This window comes from Triticum urartu, unplaced genomic scaffold (genome assembly GCF_003073215.2).
Source record: "Triticum urartu cultivar G1812 unplaced genomic scaffold, Tu2.1 TuUngrouped_contig_4740, whole genome shotgun sequence".
Taxonomy (NCBI): domain Eukaryota; kingdom Viridiplantae; phylum Streptophyta; class Magnoliopsida; order Poales; family Poaceae; genus Triticum; species Triticum urartu.
In genome coordinates, this window is record NW_024115354.1 from 1 (window position 1) to 11,381 (window position 11,381).

The 11,381-nt window shown below is 39.1% G+C and overlaps 1 pseudogene; it reads right to left on the reverse strand.

Moving 5' to 3' along the window:
* Nucleotides 1-864: 864 nt before the first annotated feature.
* LOC125528246 lies at nt 865-11,001 on the reverse strand (annotated as a pseudogene).
* Nucleotides 11,002-11,381: the final 380 nt, after the last annotated feature.

Consider the following 11,381-nt stretch of genomic DNA (forward strand, 5'->3'; position numbering starts at 1 on the left):
CGCCCGTTACAGGCATGGGTGCAAACGGGCGCACACCCCCCGCGGCGCACTGGGCTGGCCCATTACGTGTTTTTATTTTGTGTCTTAATTCGCAAAAAAGGGCGCTACCAGGATTCGAACCCTAGTATTCGTTCTTCTTCCTTTTTCCTTTTTTTGTTTACCTTTTAAAATTTTTTGTTTTCTTTTTTCTCTTCGTCTTGGCACGATGAATTGGTTCGCAAATACATGAACATTTTCTTCAAATTGATCAACTTTTTTCAAAATCCATGAACTTTTTTAAAAAATTTGATTACCTTCTAGTCAAATTCGATGAACAATTTTTGCAATTTGGTGAACTTTTTTCAATGTTGATGAACTACTTCAGATTTGACGACTTTTTTCCCCAATTTTAATGAATTTATTTTCAAATTCGATGAACTTTTTTCACCTTTTTGTAAACTTTTTTCCAAAACCGATGACTTTTTTGAAAAATCGTGATCTATTTTTCAAAATTGATGAAATTTTTGCAAAAACGGTGAACCTTTTTTGAATTTTGATGAACTTTTCCCAAAATCGATGAACCTTTTTTGAATTTTGATGATTTTTTTTTCAAAATCAATGAACCTTTTTTGAACTTTGATGAACTTTTTCAAAATCGATGAACTACTTTCAAAATCGATGAACCTTTTTTGAATTTTGATGAACTTTTTTTTGTCATGATTTGTGAACTATTTTTAAAAATTGATAGACATTTATCTCAAAATCGTGAACTCTTTTTCAAAATCGATTTTTTTAAAACAAATGAACTTTCCTGTGATTCATGGACTTTTCCCAAAATGTTTAAAAATAAAATAAAAATCAAAGCGAATTACGCAACTACAAATGTGCTTATATAAGTTCGCCCTGGATTTGCTCATTAGCGCAAAGTAGGTGAGGTGGTAAACACACTGTTCTCTGTTCTTACAGCGCGAGTTCGGTCCATGAGGAGAACCATTTTTGCGGTTGTTTTTTTTTTGCTTTTTTCTGGCTACCCCTTCGGGCGCCAGTACCAGAAACCAGCACTGACAGCGCCGGTTAGGAGATCCCGTTGCGTTCCGTTAGCCTGCAGGTCGGTACATGACTTTGTGTCCGTCAAGTGCCAAACAAACGTCCAATGTTGATGCGGGTCCGCCCCGGTACTATATGGTCCGCCCCGGTACTATATAGCCTGCAGGTCAACAAAATATGGGATATACGTCATCAAAATTATATCAAAAGTTCTTTGAAAATGTGCATTAATGGCATGCTTTTTGTGGCATATAACTCACAATTCGTTGATAAAATTAATGGTCAAAGTTAGACATAAAATATGAAGTGGGCTTGTATATAGAAATGGAGGGAGTATCAGTTTAGCACCATCCGAATGTTATGTTAGTCAGCATTAAATTGGCAGACTTATTTAGGGCCAAATCAAATTTTATTTGTAGACAAACAGTTGGGTTTCCAACTTATAGTTAACAGAAAAGTTTTCAACGAAATGCTTCTACCCTATAAATTGTATGCTATACTACATCGTAATGACCAAATAGGGTTGATAAAAAATGTACCTGCATAGCTTCCTTGAGTTCTTTTGCTTCATCATTGCTACTGAAATGGTCACGGACAGGCTTGAAACAGAAAAAATGAAAATCAGAGTTAAGTGTTATTATGATAAAAACAAATATTTGAATGTATAATTAATAACTACTATAATGCTCCAATAATTCTAGAATATAAAGCACATTTTGTTGATCACATAAGCAAGGTAAAAAAGAACAACCTTCCCTCAACAATTAGGACTAATCACTTAAACTCACAGACATGCATAAATGCAATGTGTCATCGTTCACATTAATGAGGGGAGTTGATTCATATGGCCGTATTGGATGAAGATCAGTAAATATTTCTTTCATACTTCATAAAATAAAACCTGTCACCAAAAACTATATAGATATAATACTAGAATAAAATAGCTCTAGTTTAAATAACATGGCTCTAGCTTGTCATCTACCACAAAATTCCACGTCAATTTTGGACAGCCCTTACATTATGCTGAACAAGAACACAAGGGCCGTTAGAAGGTCCTTAGGCATAGCTGAGAAAAATCACTGGAACAGCTGGTAACTGCTCTCCAATTGATACTAACAGGGCAGAAGTATCTATCAGTGGGCATGGTTGGTGGATACCATCAGCTTTTAGGGCAATCCAAAATTAGTACATAGAGAACATGTGAAAGTAGGGTCAAACTGCTTTTCAGATGAGTTACCGGAACTTGCTGGTTTTTTAGAGGTTTGCTTGCTTGGAGATGGGTCAGAGCTTATAGGATAAGAGAGTTGGTTATAAAAAGCCTAACCAGATATGGTCAAATTCTAATGCAAGGATAAGAGAGAAAATGTTCTGAGAGAGAAGACAGAAAAGGTTTCTTTCTTTTGTTTTTGTGCCAACCAGAGACACCATCAAATAAAGCCTTTGATTTCTTCCGCTTTATGAAATTTCATGCATTTTCCGCATGCAATACCTTCAGGCTCTAATTCACAAGGAATTGAGTCAAACATTTATATCCAGCTGGTTAAAAAGCTCAACCAGAAATGGCCATAATCAGATTCTAACGTAAGTTGTAGGCCAAAAAGGTTTCTTCCTCTGGTTTTTGTGCTGACCAGGAACACCGTCAAATAAAGCCTTTTGTTTCTTCCGTTTTATAAATTTTCACGCATTTCGTCCTTATACCATTCTTCAGGCTCTCTAAGAACGAAACAAGTCAAACCTTTATATCTAGTCGATGATTAGGTGACATGGGGAGGACATGCACAATACTAACTTATACTAATGTCTAGCACAAATTATACAAGGAAGGCGCCAAATAAAGGTCCAATTGTCATCCAACGAACGAAACGAACCTAGAAAAGGGGCACAAATGAACAATACCACTAGGCTTCTAGGTTAATACTATTTGATTTAATATTGAGACATTGTGTCAATCATACGCAAAATCTTTTGATCGATACATCCATTGATATCAACGGAACTTTCAAAATCAATCAGAGAAATGACAAAACATACATAGAATAAGAATCACTGCAAGTTAGAAGACAGATAAAGAAATTTACCTGCAACATCATATTTATTGCCTTGACAAGCGCCTGCTTCACATCAATTGGTGCAAAGCGCCACTTTCATAATCAGCAGCAAGCTCTTCCATGCACATGAACGTCCTGCATAGAAGTTATCATCAACCAAATCTACATGATAATATATTGAAAGCCTTCCTAGAAATACATAATTGCAATGACTGAATGATATAAGTGTACATTCCACTGGTTTATTACATAAATTCAACGGGAAACAAGAAGAAATGTAACTTGGCAGCCCAACTTACTTTATACCACTGTTCTCTCCAGTCCGCAGCACCTCAAATTTTCCAAACCAAGGTAAGATAATATACTTTATGTACTCCAAACACGGATTACATTTTGCATTTTTAAGAGGGCAGAAAGCATCCTCTATTTTTGAACAGACTTCTTCCTGCAATAAACAAAAGGCAACTGTTGACATTGTAGACAACATTAAACACAAAAAAAAGATGGTATTGACAGCAAATCAGAAATCAAAACTACATGTCTAACAATAAATAAAAGAATTCCTATCACATCTAGGCTGAAGTTATAGAATCCAAATATCACCAGTTAACTATGTTGGACCTTTATCTTGCAAACGTAATTCTGCAAGAACTCATCTTCACTACTCCACTTAAATGAGTCATAAATCATCCTACAGATACCATTGGTACTAAAAATCATCTAGCGATGTGCTAGGATTTAAAACATCCTACAGATACATTGGTCTAAAAAATCAAATAGCATTGTGCTACAACTAAAAAGCAATGTCTAGCAATATTAATAGTACACGAAGATTTGCAAGGACATTTGACCCCCACAACTTCACAACTCATATGCAACTAGACCAATAAACAAGGACCTTTGTGAATATCAGAGCTCAGGCCTCACAGTCTTCCATGAAGATGGTCCATCTTGTATCGTTACAACCCCCAAATCCAGGATGCTCTAACAAATTTGGTAGCACATCTGTATTTTAAGTTAAGGATACATGTATGTGTACGCAAATGTATTGTAAAAAATATGGAAAATAAGAGAGCAAATATAACACAATTATAAAGATACTGTTAAAGAAAGCAATTGGTATAGTTTCCCTCTCGATGTGCTTGCAGTACTGCCTAGCTAATATGTGCCCCCCACGCTGATCCAAGTTCAAAAGCCAAACGTCCGCCTGCAGTTAGAAAGGTTTTTATACACCCGCAAAAAGAAAGATTCTTATGCAAGCATTCCAGATAAAACATAGAAATACTGTATTTTAAGTTGAGATACTTTATCTATATTAAAACCCAAAGCAAACGACACCAACTTTAGCCTTCATCCTGCAAGTAAACAAACGAACCTATGCACGCAAGAAGGCATATTTAGATGCAAGTTCAAACATGCTCCCACTAGATAACCTAAGCAACACATGACCTTGCAAAGATATGCTTTGTGTCAATATAACCATTACAAGTCGGATCATATTGAGACACCAGTATTCCAGGTTTGTTAGAGACAATTGAGGCTCAGTGCATATTTGGCTTCTAGTATTTTTGATAAAATTAGCATAACCATAGGCAGAGGCCAGTAGAGAATAGAAGAAAATGTTCTGGGAGCCCAGCAAGCAACAACTTTATGAAGTACTCTGACGTAGCAGACATACAAGGTCTTAAAAGATATGATGTCAATTTAACTATTTAACGTCACAACATAAAGACACCAGTATTACAGATTTGTTTATGCATTATTTTTGGCAAAATTAGCTTAACCATAGGCAGAGGACTTGTGTACAAACATCCATAGAGCAAGGTCAGTTTTCTCAATATGATTTTTGGGGTAAATATATTTAGCGACTCAAAACACCTCTAAGCACACATTTATTTATTCATGATAAGAATCTCTGACTAATGTCTACAAATTTATTTAAGAGACCATATGGCGCCTCAAAACAAATCATCCTTAAAAATAATTCAATTATCCTGAAGCAGTTGTAAGCCTTTCCCTGCAGTGTATATTCGGCTCATGGGTTTAATCATCCTTTAGAATCTTAGAAACAATTCGATTCTCCTGAACCAGTTTAAAGTAACAGCTAATTCATCCTCACCAATCCAGGATGAAGAAACACTCCAGCATCAAGGACTTTTAAATTGAATCAAGAAAGCAGAACGGCCCAAAACAGAGCAGGCCAAATTTAGCAGCCTCACAGGGAGCGATAACTCAAGAGACCGGCTGGGGCGAGAGAAGCAGCAGGATGACGGAGGAGGGGCCGGGCAGGAGCAGAAATGTCTTCGCGCCTTGTACAGGGAAAAGGGCCCTCTTTGAACCCACAGGAGAAGGGGCTCAGGGCAATATTTTGGTGCCTCCCTAAAATAGGGGTTGTGATTGGATCCCAAGAGTATGTTTTTATTCCTCGGCCCCAATAAACTGTAATCCCTGCTGGTGATGGCTCTAAGAGAGGCAACTTGTAAAGCACCTCGAGTGCAACTATGTGTCTTAGTTAACTGGGCAAAAGCATCAGCAGAAGAACAAGAACAACACCTCTATCATAAACATTAATGCAATCGTCTCAACCACCCATACAAGACGCTTAGATCATCTTTACCAAACTCCACCAGTTTAGACAGGTACAGCTGAGGTCACATGTTACACATCCTAATCCATGGCGACACGGTTATTAGAAATTATAAAATTCTCGATGGTAAGTTTTATCAGAAATACCATTAGTAAATTCTTGACATTCATACAACATAGGGAACTGGATAACATGGAACATGAGTATGCTGGCGGGCTGCCCAACTTTTGCTGTTCTCCGTCCATAAGCTGGACAGCAGTTGTTTTTAAAGATTCAACTAAAATATTGTTGCACGCTTGATGCTGTTCTAGCTGCCAAGTACTTAGTGCAGTTTCAGCATACAGATCCAGTCATGTTGGTCTATAGTTCTATATACTTTGCTTTTGCTTGCCAATCTTTCTTATATACTCCCTCTGTCCCATAATATAAGAACGTTTTTTACACTACTATAGTGTCAAAAACATTCTTATATTATGGGACGGAGGGAGTATTTCTTATGGAGACAGACACAGGATTATTTGGTCTTTGTTCTAACAATTCAGATATCCAAGTACTTGAGGTCTTGGTTGTTACTTCCAATGCAATCAGGCCAAGCTAACAAAAATCAACAGCAACAGAAAAAATTAAAATACAGACCTTCTGCAATAATATACCAGCGCTCTGCAAGCAAGGATTAGCTATTTCAGCAGCTGAAAATTCTCTGGACATATAAGGATCAATACTTCCTTGACAACGCCTGCTTAGTACACAAAAAAAAAGGAACTAGCATGTGAAAACATAAACTTAAACAATTCAATAATATGAACATAAAGATACCTTGGATCTTTTGATGCATAAACACGAAGCCAACTCTTTATTCTGCTCAGATCGCTTTTTCTTGCAATATCCATTGCAAGTGACCAGTATTCATCTGTTTTGCAACTTATTTTATCCGACAACTGCACGACCTCAACCCCACCAAGGTTCATGCCAATTGCTTTCCAAACCTCAATATTATACCGGCCAATAGTCTGAATATTACTTAGATCACTACCAACCTTCATCGTGATCTGAGGGTTCATTCGAGCAAACCAATCTGCCATCAATAGTTTAACTTCGAAACCAGCTTTAACCATCTTATTAACATTACTTGTCATTGAGACCCCCTGTGCACAACAAGGATAGTTACACGCAAATTTATCGTAAACATCATATATAAGCTCCAAAATGCTCTCATGAACAACTACATCATTGACAATAAAGCATACATATATCATCTCACATACATATCGTTAAAGTGTAAAACAGAGGTAGTGGCAAAACAATGGACTGAGTAGTGCATGGACTGAACAAAGGAAAGAGTAGGGGAAAATACTAAAAAGCAACCATGAAGAACAAAGGGCGTGATCAGCACAAAATCCATGAGTCCTAAAGGCCAATATTAAGTTGGACTCATTAAAAGAGTACATTCAATATGATATACAAAAAGGAAGAGTAATATAGTAGAGACATATCCTGAATGTGACTAATAGACCCCATTTTTCATGAAAATAAAGATATGAATGACAGTAACACAGGTTTCTTTTTGGTAAGTCTGAGATTGAAGATATGATAAATGGTTGCCAGCAGGTATCATTTGAATTCACATGATTGTTTCAGCGGATATAATTGAGCATGAACGATATTATCATGGCAAAGATTTTGCCAAAACCATAGTATTGCAAGATTGTTGGCACCTGACATCATCTTAACTCTAGATATTTAAATGTTCATACATCAGTGACAGATTTTAGATTCCTGCAAGATTTTAAAGTGAACAACATCTATTAACAGCTCTAGTGATTACAAATACACACACCCACCCCACCCACACACCCACATATATACATATTGATTCACATACCTGGGTTATATGCATCCAGGGGGAGGGATCACACCAAACATAACAAACAGGGACAGGTATCTTCTTCAACAGCACACTGAGCTCATATTCACTGACACAATCCCCAATGCTCCTCAGTGTGGCCAACTTTTGATCAAAGCTTCCACAAACAGTACCAGTTGGTTCAAACATACAGGCTGACGGAACGCCCCTGTTTTCAACCAATACACAGAACAGAAAACATACAAAGATTACATTGTTTCCCCTTCTAGGGCATCTTTAATTCAAATGATTTTTATAGGAATTCTAGAGGGTTGGAATACTTAGGATTTTTCCTGTGATTGTCGTTTGATTTGTGGGATGGAATCATACAGGATTTTTTTTCCCAAGGATTCTTTTGTGATACATTCCTATGATGCAATCAAACAAGCCAAAATCCTGTGGGGTTCATATGGTCATGACACTATGATCCTATGGTTTTCTGTTCCAGCATTTATGGATTCATGTGATTCAAAGAGCCCCCTATTGTTTTTTAGGGATTTGATTATCTGGTGGTCCAAACAATATTAACCACTCATTCATTCTCATGTGATTATATAGTATTATTAAATGGTCAATATGAGGGTAATAATGACTAAGTACAGATCATAAAATACCCCCTCCATTCCCGTGAAAAGCTTTCTTCCAAAATTTCCCCTCGGTCCAACCTGCCAGGCTAGTTTAATACCCCTGCAGGCCAAGGGCGTATGCCACGCTTATTTTAATGTCATGCATGCCAAGGGTGCATGCCACGCTTATTTTAATGTCATGCATGCCAAGGGTGCATGCCACGCTTATTTTAATGCCATGCATGCCACCCTAGTTTGACTTACCAATGATTGATAAATTAGCTGGTGCGCTGTGGGCGTTGATTGGTGCATGCAATTCATGATTAGTGGGAAATGGAGATATTAACTGAAAAGTTGGAAAGAAGGATGTGTTTGATTGCGACCAATGTGAACCCTAGCATATTTTTGGTTGTGAGCACAACACTGGCTTTTGCTTGGATAAAACTCCACTACCAACTCTAGTCTGTTTTATCAAGCCAATGTTGGCCAATCTATTGGCAAGCAAAACCTCAAAAAAATTGGCTAGCCAACTTTGTTGTCATGGCAACCTTTAGCACAAACTAAACATACCGCAAAACGTTACGAGATTTAGATTAATTGAATATAGTGTAAATTCAAGACATATTACAGCTCTAACCATGTTTCATCTGGTGATCAATCCACGAATGCCAATAAAAAAATAAATAGACACTAGAAGGAAGTACATGCTCTCTTCATGGGAAGAGAGGGAGTAGTGCATAATTGTGTAAACAACAGGTGTGGCATAATTGAATGCTCTCTACAAAACAATTTTAGCCGTACAACAATTTACCATTTTCACTCAAAGCAAGAGTTTATTGTAAAAAAAATGGAAACGATACTACTAAACAAAGTCTATTTTAATGAAAACTCTAATGTTCCTAATTTTATGGACTTTTCCAATATCGACGATTCCTAAGATAATAGCTATTATTATTTTAAGTTACCTATTATTTGAAGCTAGCCGCCACGGTGTCGGGGGTTCGAATCCCTCCTTGCCCACAGCCTTCCAAAGGGGAAAGGGCCTTTACTTTCCCCCTGAGGGTAGGAAAATCATGATCGGGATAGCGGACGTAAAGCTATTGAATTTAGGTATGCTTTTTCCTTTTGTCGAAGTGGAATCGTAGAACAGAATGACTATGGATCTATAATAATTCAGCAAATTAGGTCCATTAAGGTTTTATTAGTTTATTACTCGAAACTAAATCAAGGATTTTCAGATACTTCCTTCGTGGAATAAGATATTGGATCCTCGAGTGATCTCTTTTTCTTGTTGCTTCATAAGGTTGAATCGAATAGATTCAATTCGCGTTATAAGAGTAAAATTCCGCGTGTCCTTTCCGCTCTAATAATCAGATAAAGGGGGGTAAGGACCCGCTAAGCTCCTACTTTTTCATGTTTACAATCTGGTCCCCAAGGTTTTTGAGTCGCCGACTAATCGCCAATTAGTCACCGACTAATCGCCTAGTTGTCGCGCCGTGACTGGCTTGCGCGGGCGACTTGGCTCGCGGAGCGAGTCGCCCGACTCGCTGGCTCAACAGCGATTTTCTGCGATTAATCACTGCAATTAGTCGATTAATTGACTTGCTGGCTCGACAGAGAGAGGGAAAGGGAGGGAGCTCGGGAGGAGAGGAAGCCATGGCGCTCGCGGCCGTGACCTAGGAACCACCGCTGCAGCTCGCCGGCGACGCACCCCCTTCAGATCGCGCCGGCGGCGCAGAGGAAGAAGTTCGAGGGGAGAGGCGCAGATGAAGGAGTGTGGGCTGGCAGCGCTAGGTTTAGCGAGTGGATGAGGGCCGGGAGTGGTTAGCTGGGCCGTGCTGGGCCTGTTCGGCCTGATAACTTTGCTTATCTGGCATTAATGGGCTATGCAAAGGAGGGAAACAGGTGCGGGAGTGCACTGTACTGCCATGGCGACTTGGAGCGATTAGTCTAGGCAAGTCACTGACTCAAGCCAGCAAGCCACTAGCTGCAGCCTTGGCAACTTGGCTTAACTCAGCGACTCAAAAACCTTGCTGGTCCCTCCGATTACTATAGAGATGAACCCAATCCAGAATATGAACCATAAAATAAAACACCTACTAAACCAATCACAGCAATATCAGCTACAGTACCTATCAGCCAAAGTTAAGACTTACGAAAATTGCTTCTGTTTTTCTATTATTAAAATTATTTTTCATATATAATTCAACGGAAACAGTTTTCGTAAGTCTTTAACTTTATTGAAATTCCTAAAAAGGCTTATATCTAGGAACAGAGGGAGTAGTATATACTACTAAATCGTACATAACTGCACAATTTGCAAAAAAAACTATCAAGAAAACACGCTGTTTATGAAAAAAAATTGTCAGGAAATTATTACTTGTGAAGCCCCTCGAAAACATTGCTTCAGTAATCTAATTGGAGAGGATTCCGAATCCCTCATAGGCTACTGACAAGTAAAGCTATTGCTGCGACACATGAAGAAGTGTGACAAATAAAATTTACCTGCTATGCTCTTGGGGAAAACCATCAGGTGAGACTGGATGACCATGTAGCTGGTGAGCCTGATGATTCCTATCGAACTGCAAAAGGGTACCAAACGCGCGGCGTAAGGCCTGCACGGAGAGATCTGCCGAGAAACTGCTCTTGTAACCACCAAATGCCCTCGATAACATTGTTAAGACCTCCGCAAGGGCCAAACCCAGAGACAACAGTCGAATCTGGCGCCGCCCCTAGATCAACACGCGTTCAGTCGCCGCCGTCGAGGAGCTATGAAGGTTTTTCGCTGTGGGGAGGAAGGGTTAGGGTTAGAGAGGAGGCTAGGGTTGTGTGGTCAGACTGGGAAAGCGAATTCCAGCCCAATTGCCCGCTAAGACGCCTACATGGGGTGGCCCGGGTACCCCTAAAAAAATATGGGGTGGCCCAGGTAGCCCCCTCTGGTTCGTTAGCCTGCTCAGCTGGCTGGTTCTCCCACGCTGCTCCGCTCAACTATCTTCTTTTTTTCTTTTTTTCTTTTCACTTGTCCCTATGAAAATATAAATAGCCCTTACAAAAAGAATTGAAAATATTAAACACGGGATAAGTCTGTCGGGTTCACCGCCGCGCCTTTTTTAATAATGGAACCTGCAGTTCTGATGATTAGGTCGACACGAACCGGTACGAGCATGAGAAAAGAAGAAGAAGAATGTACACATGACCATGCCTCCCGATCCCCTTGCAGCGGACATCGCCGCCCGATAACGGAGTCACGG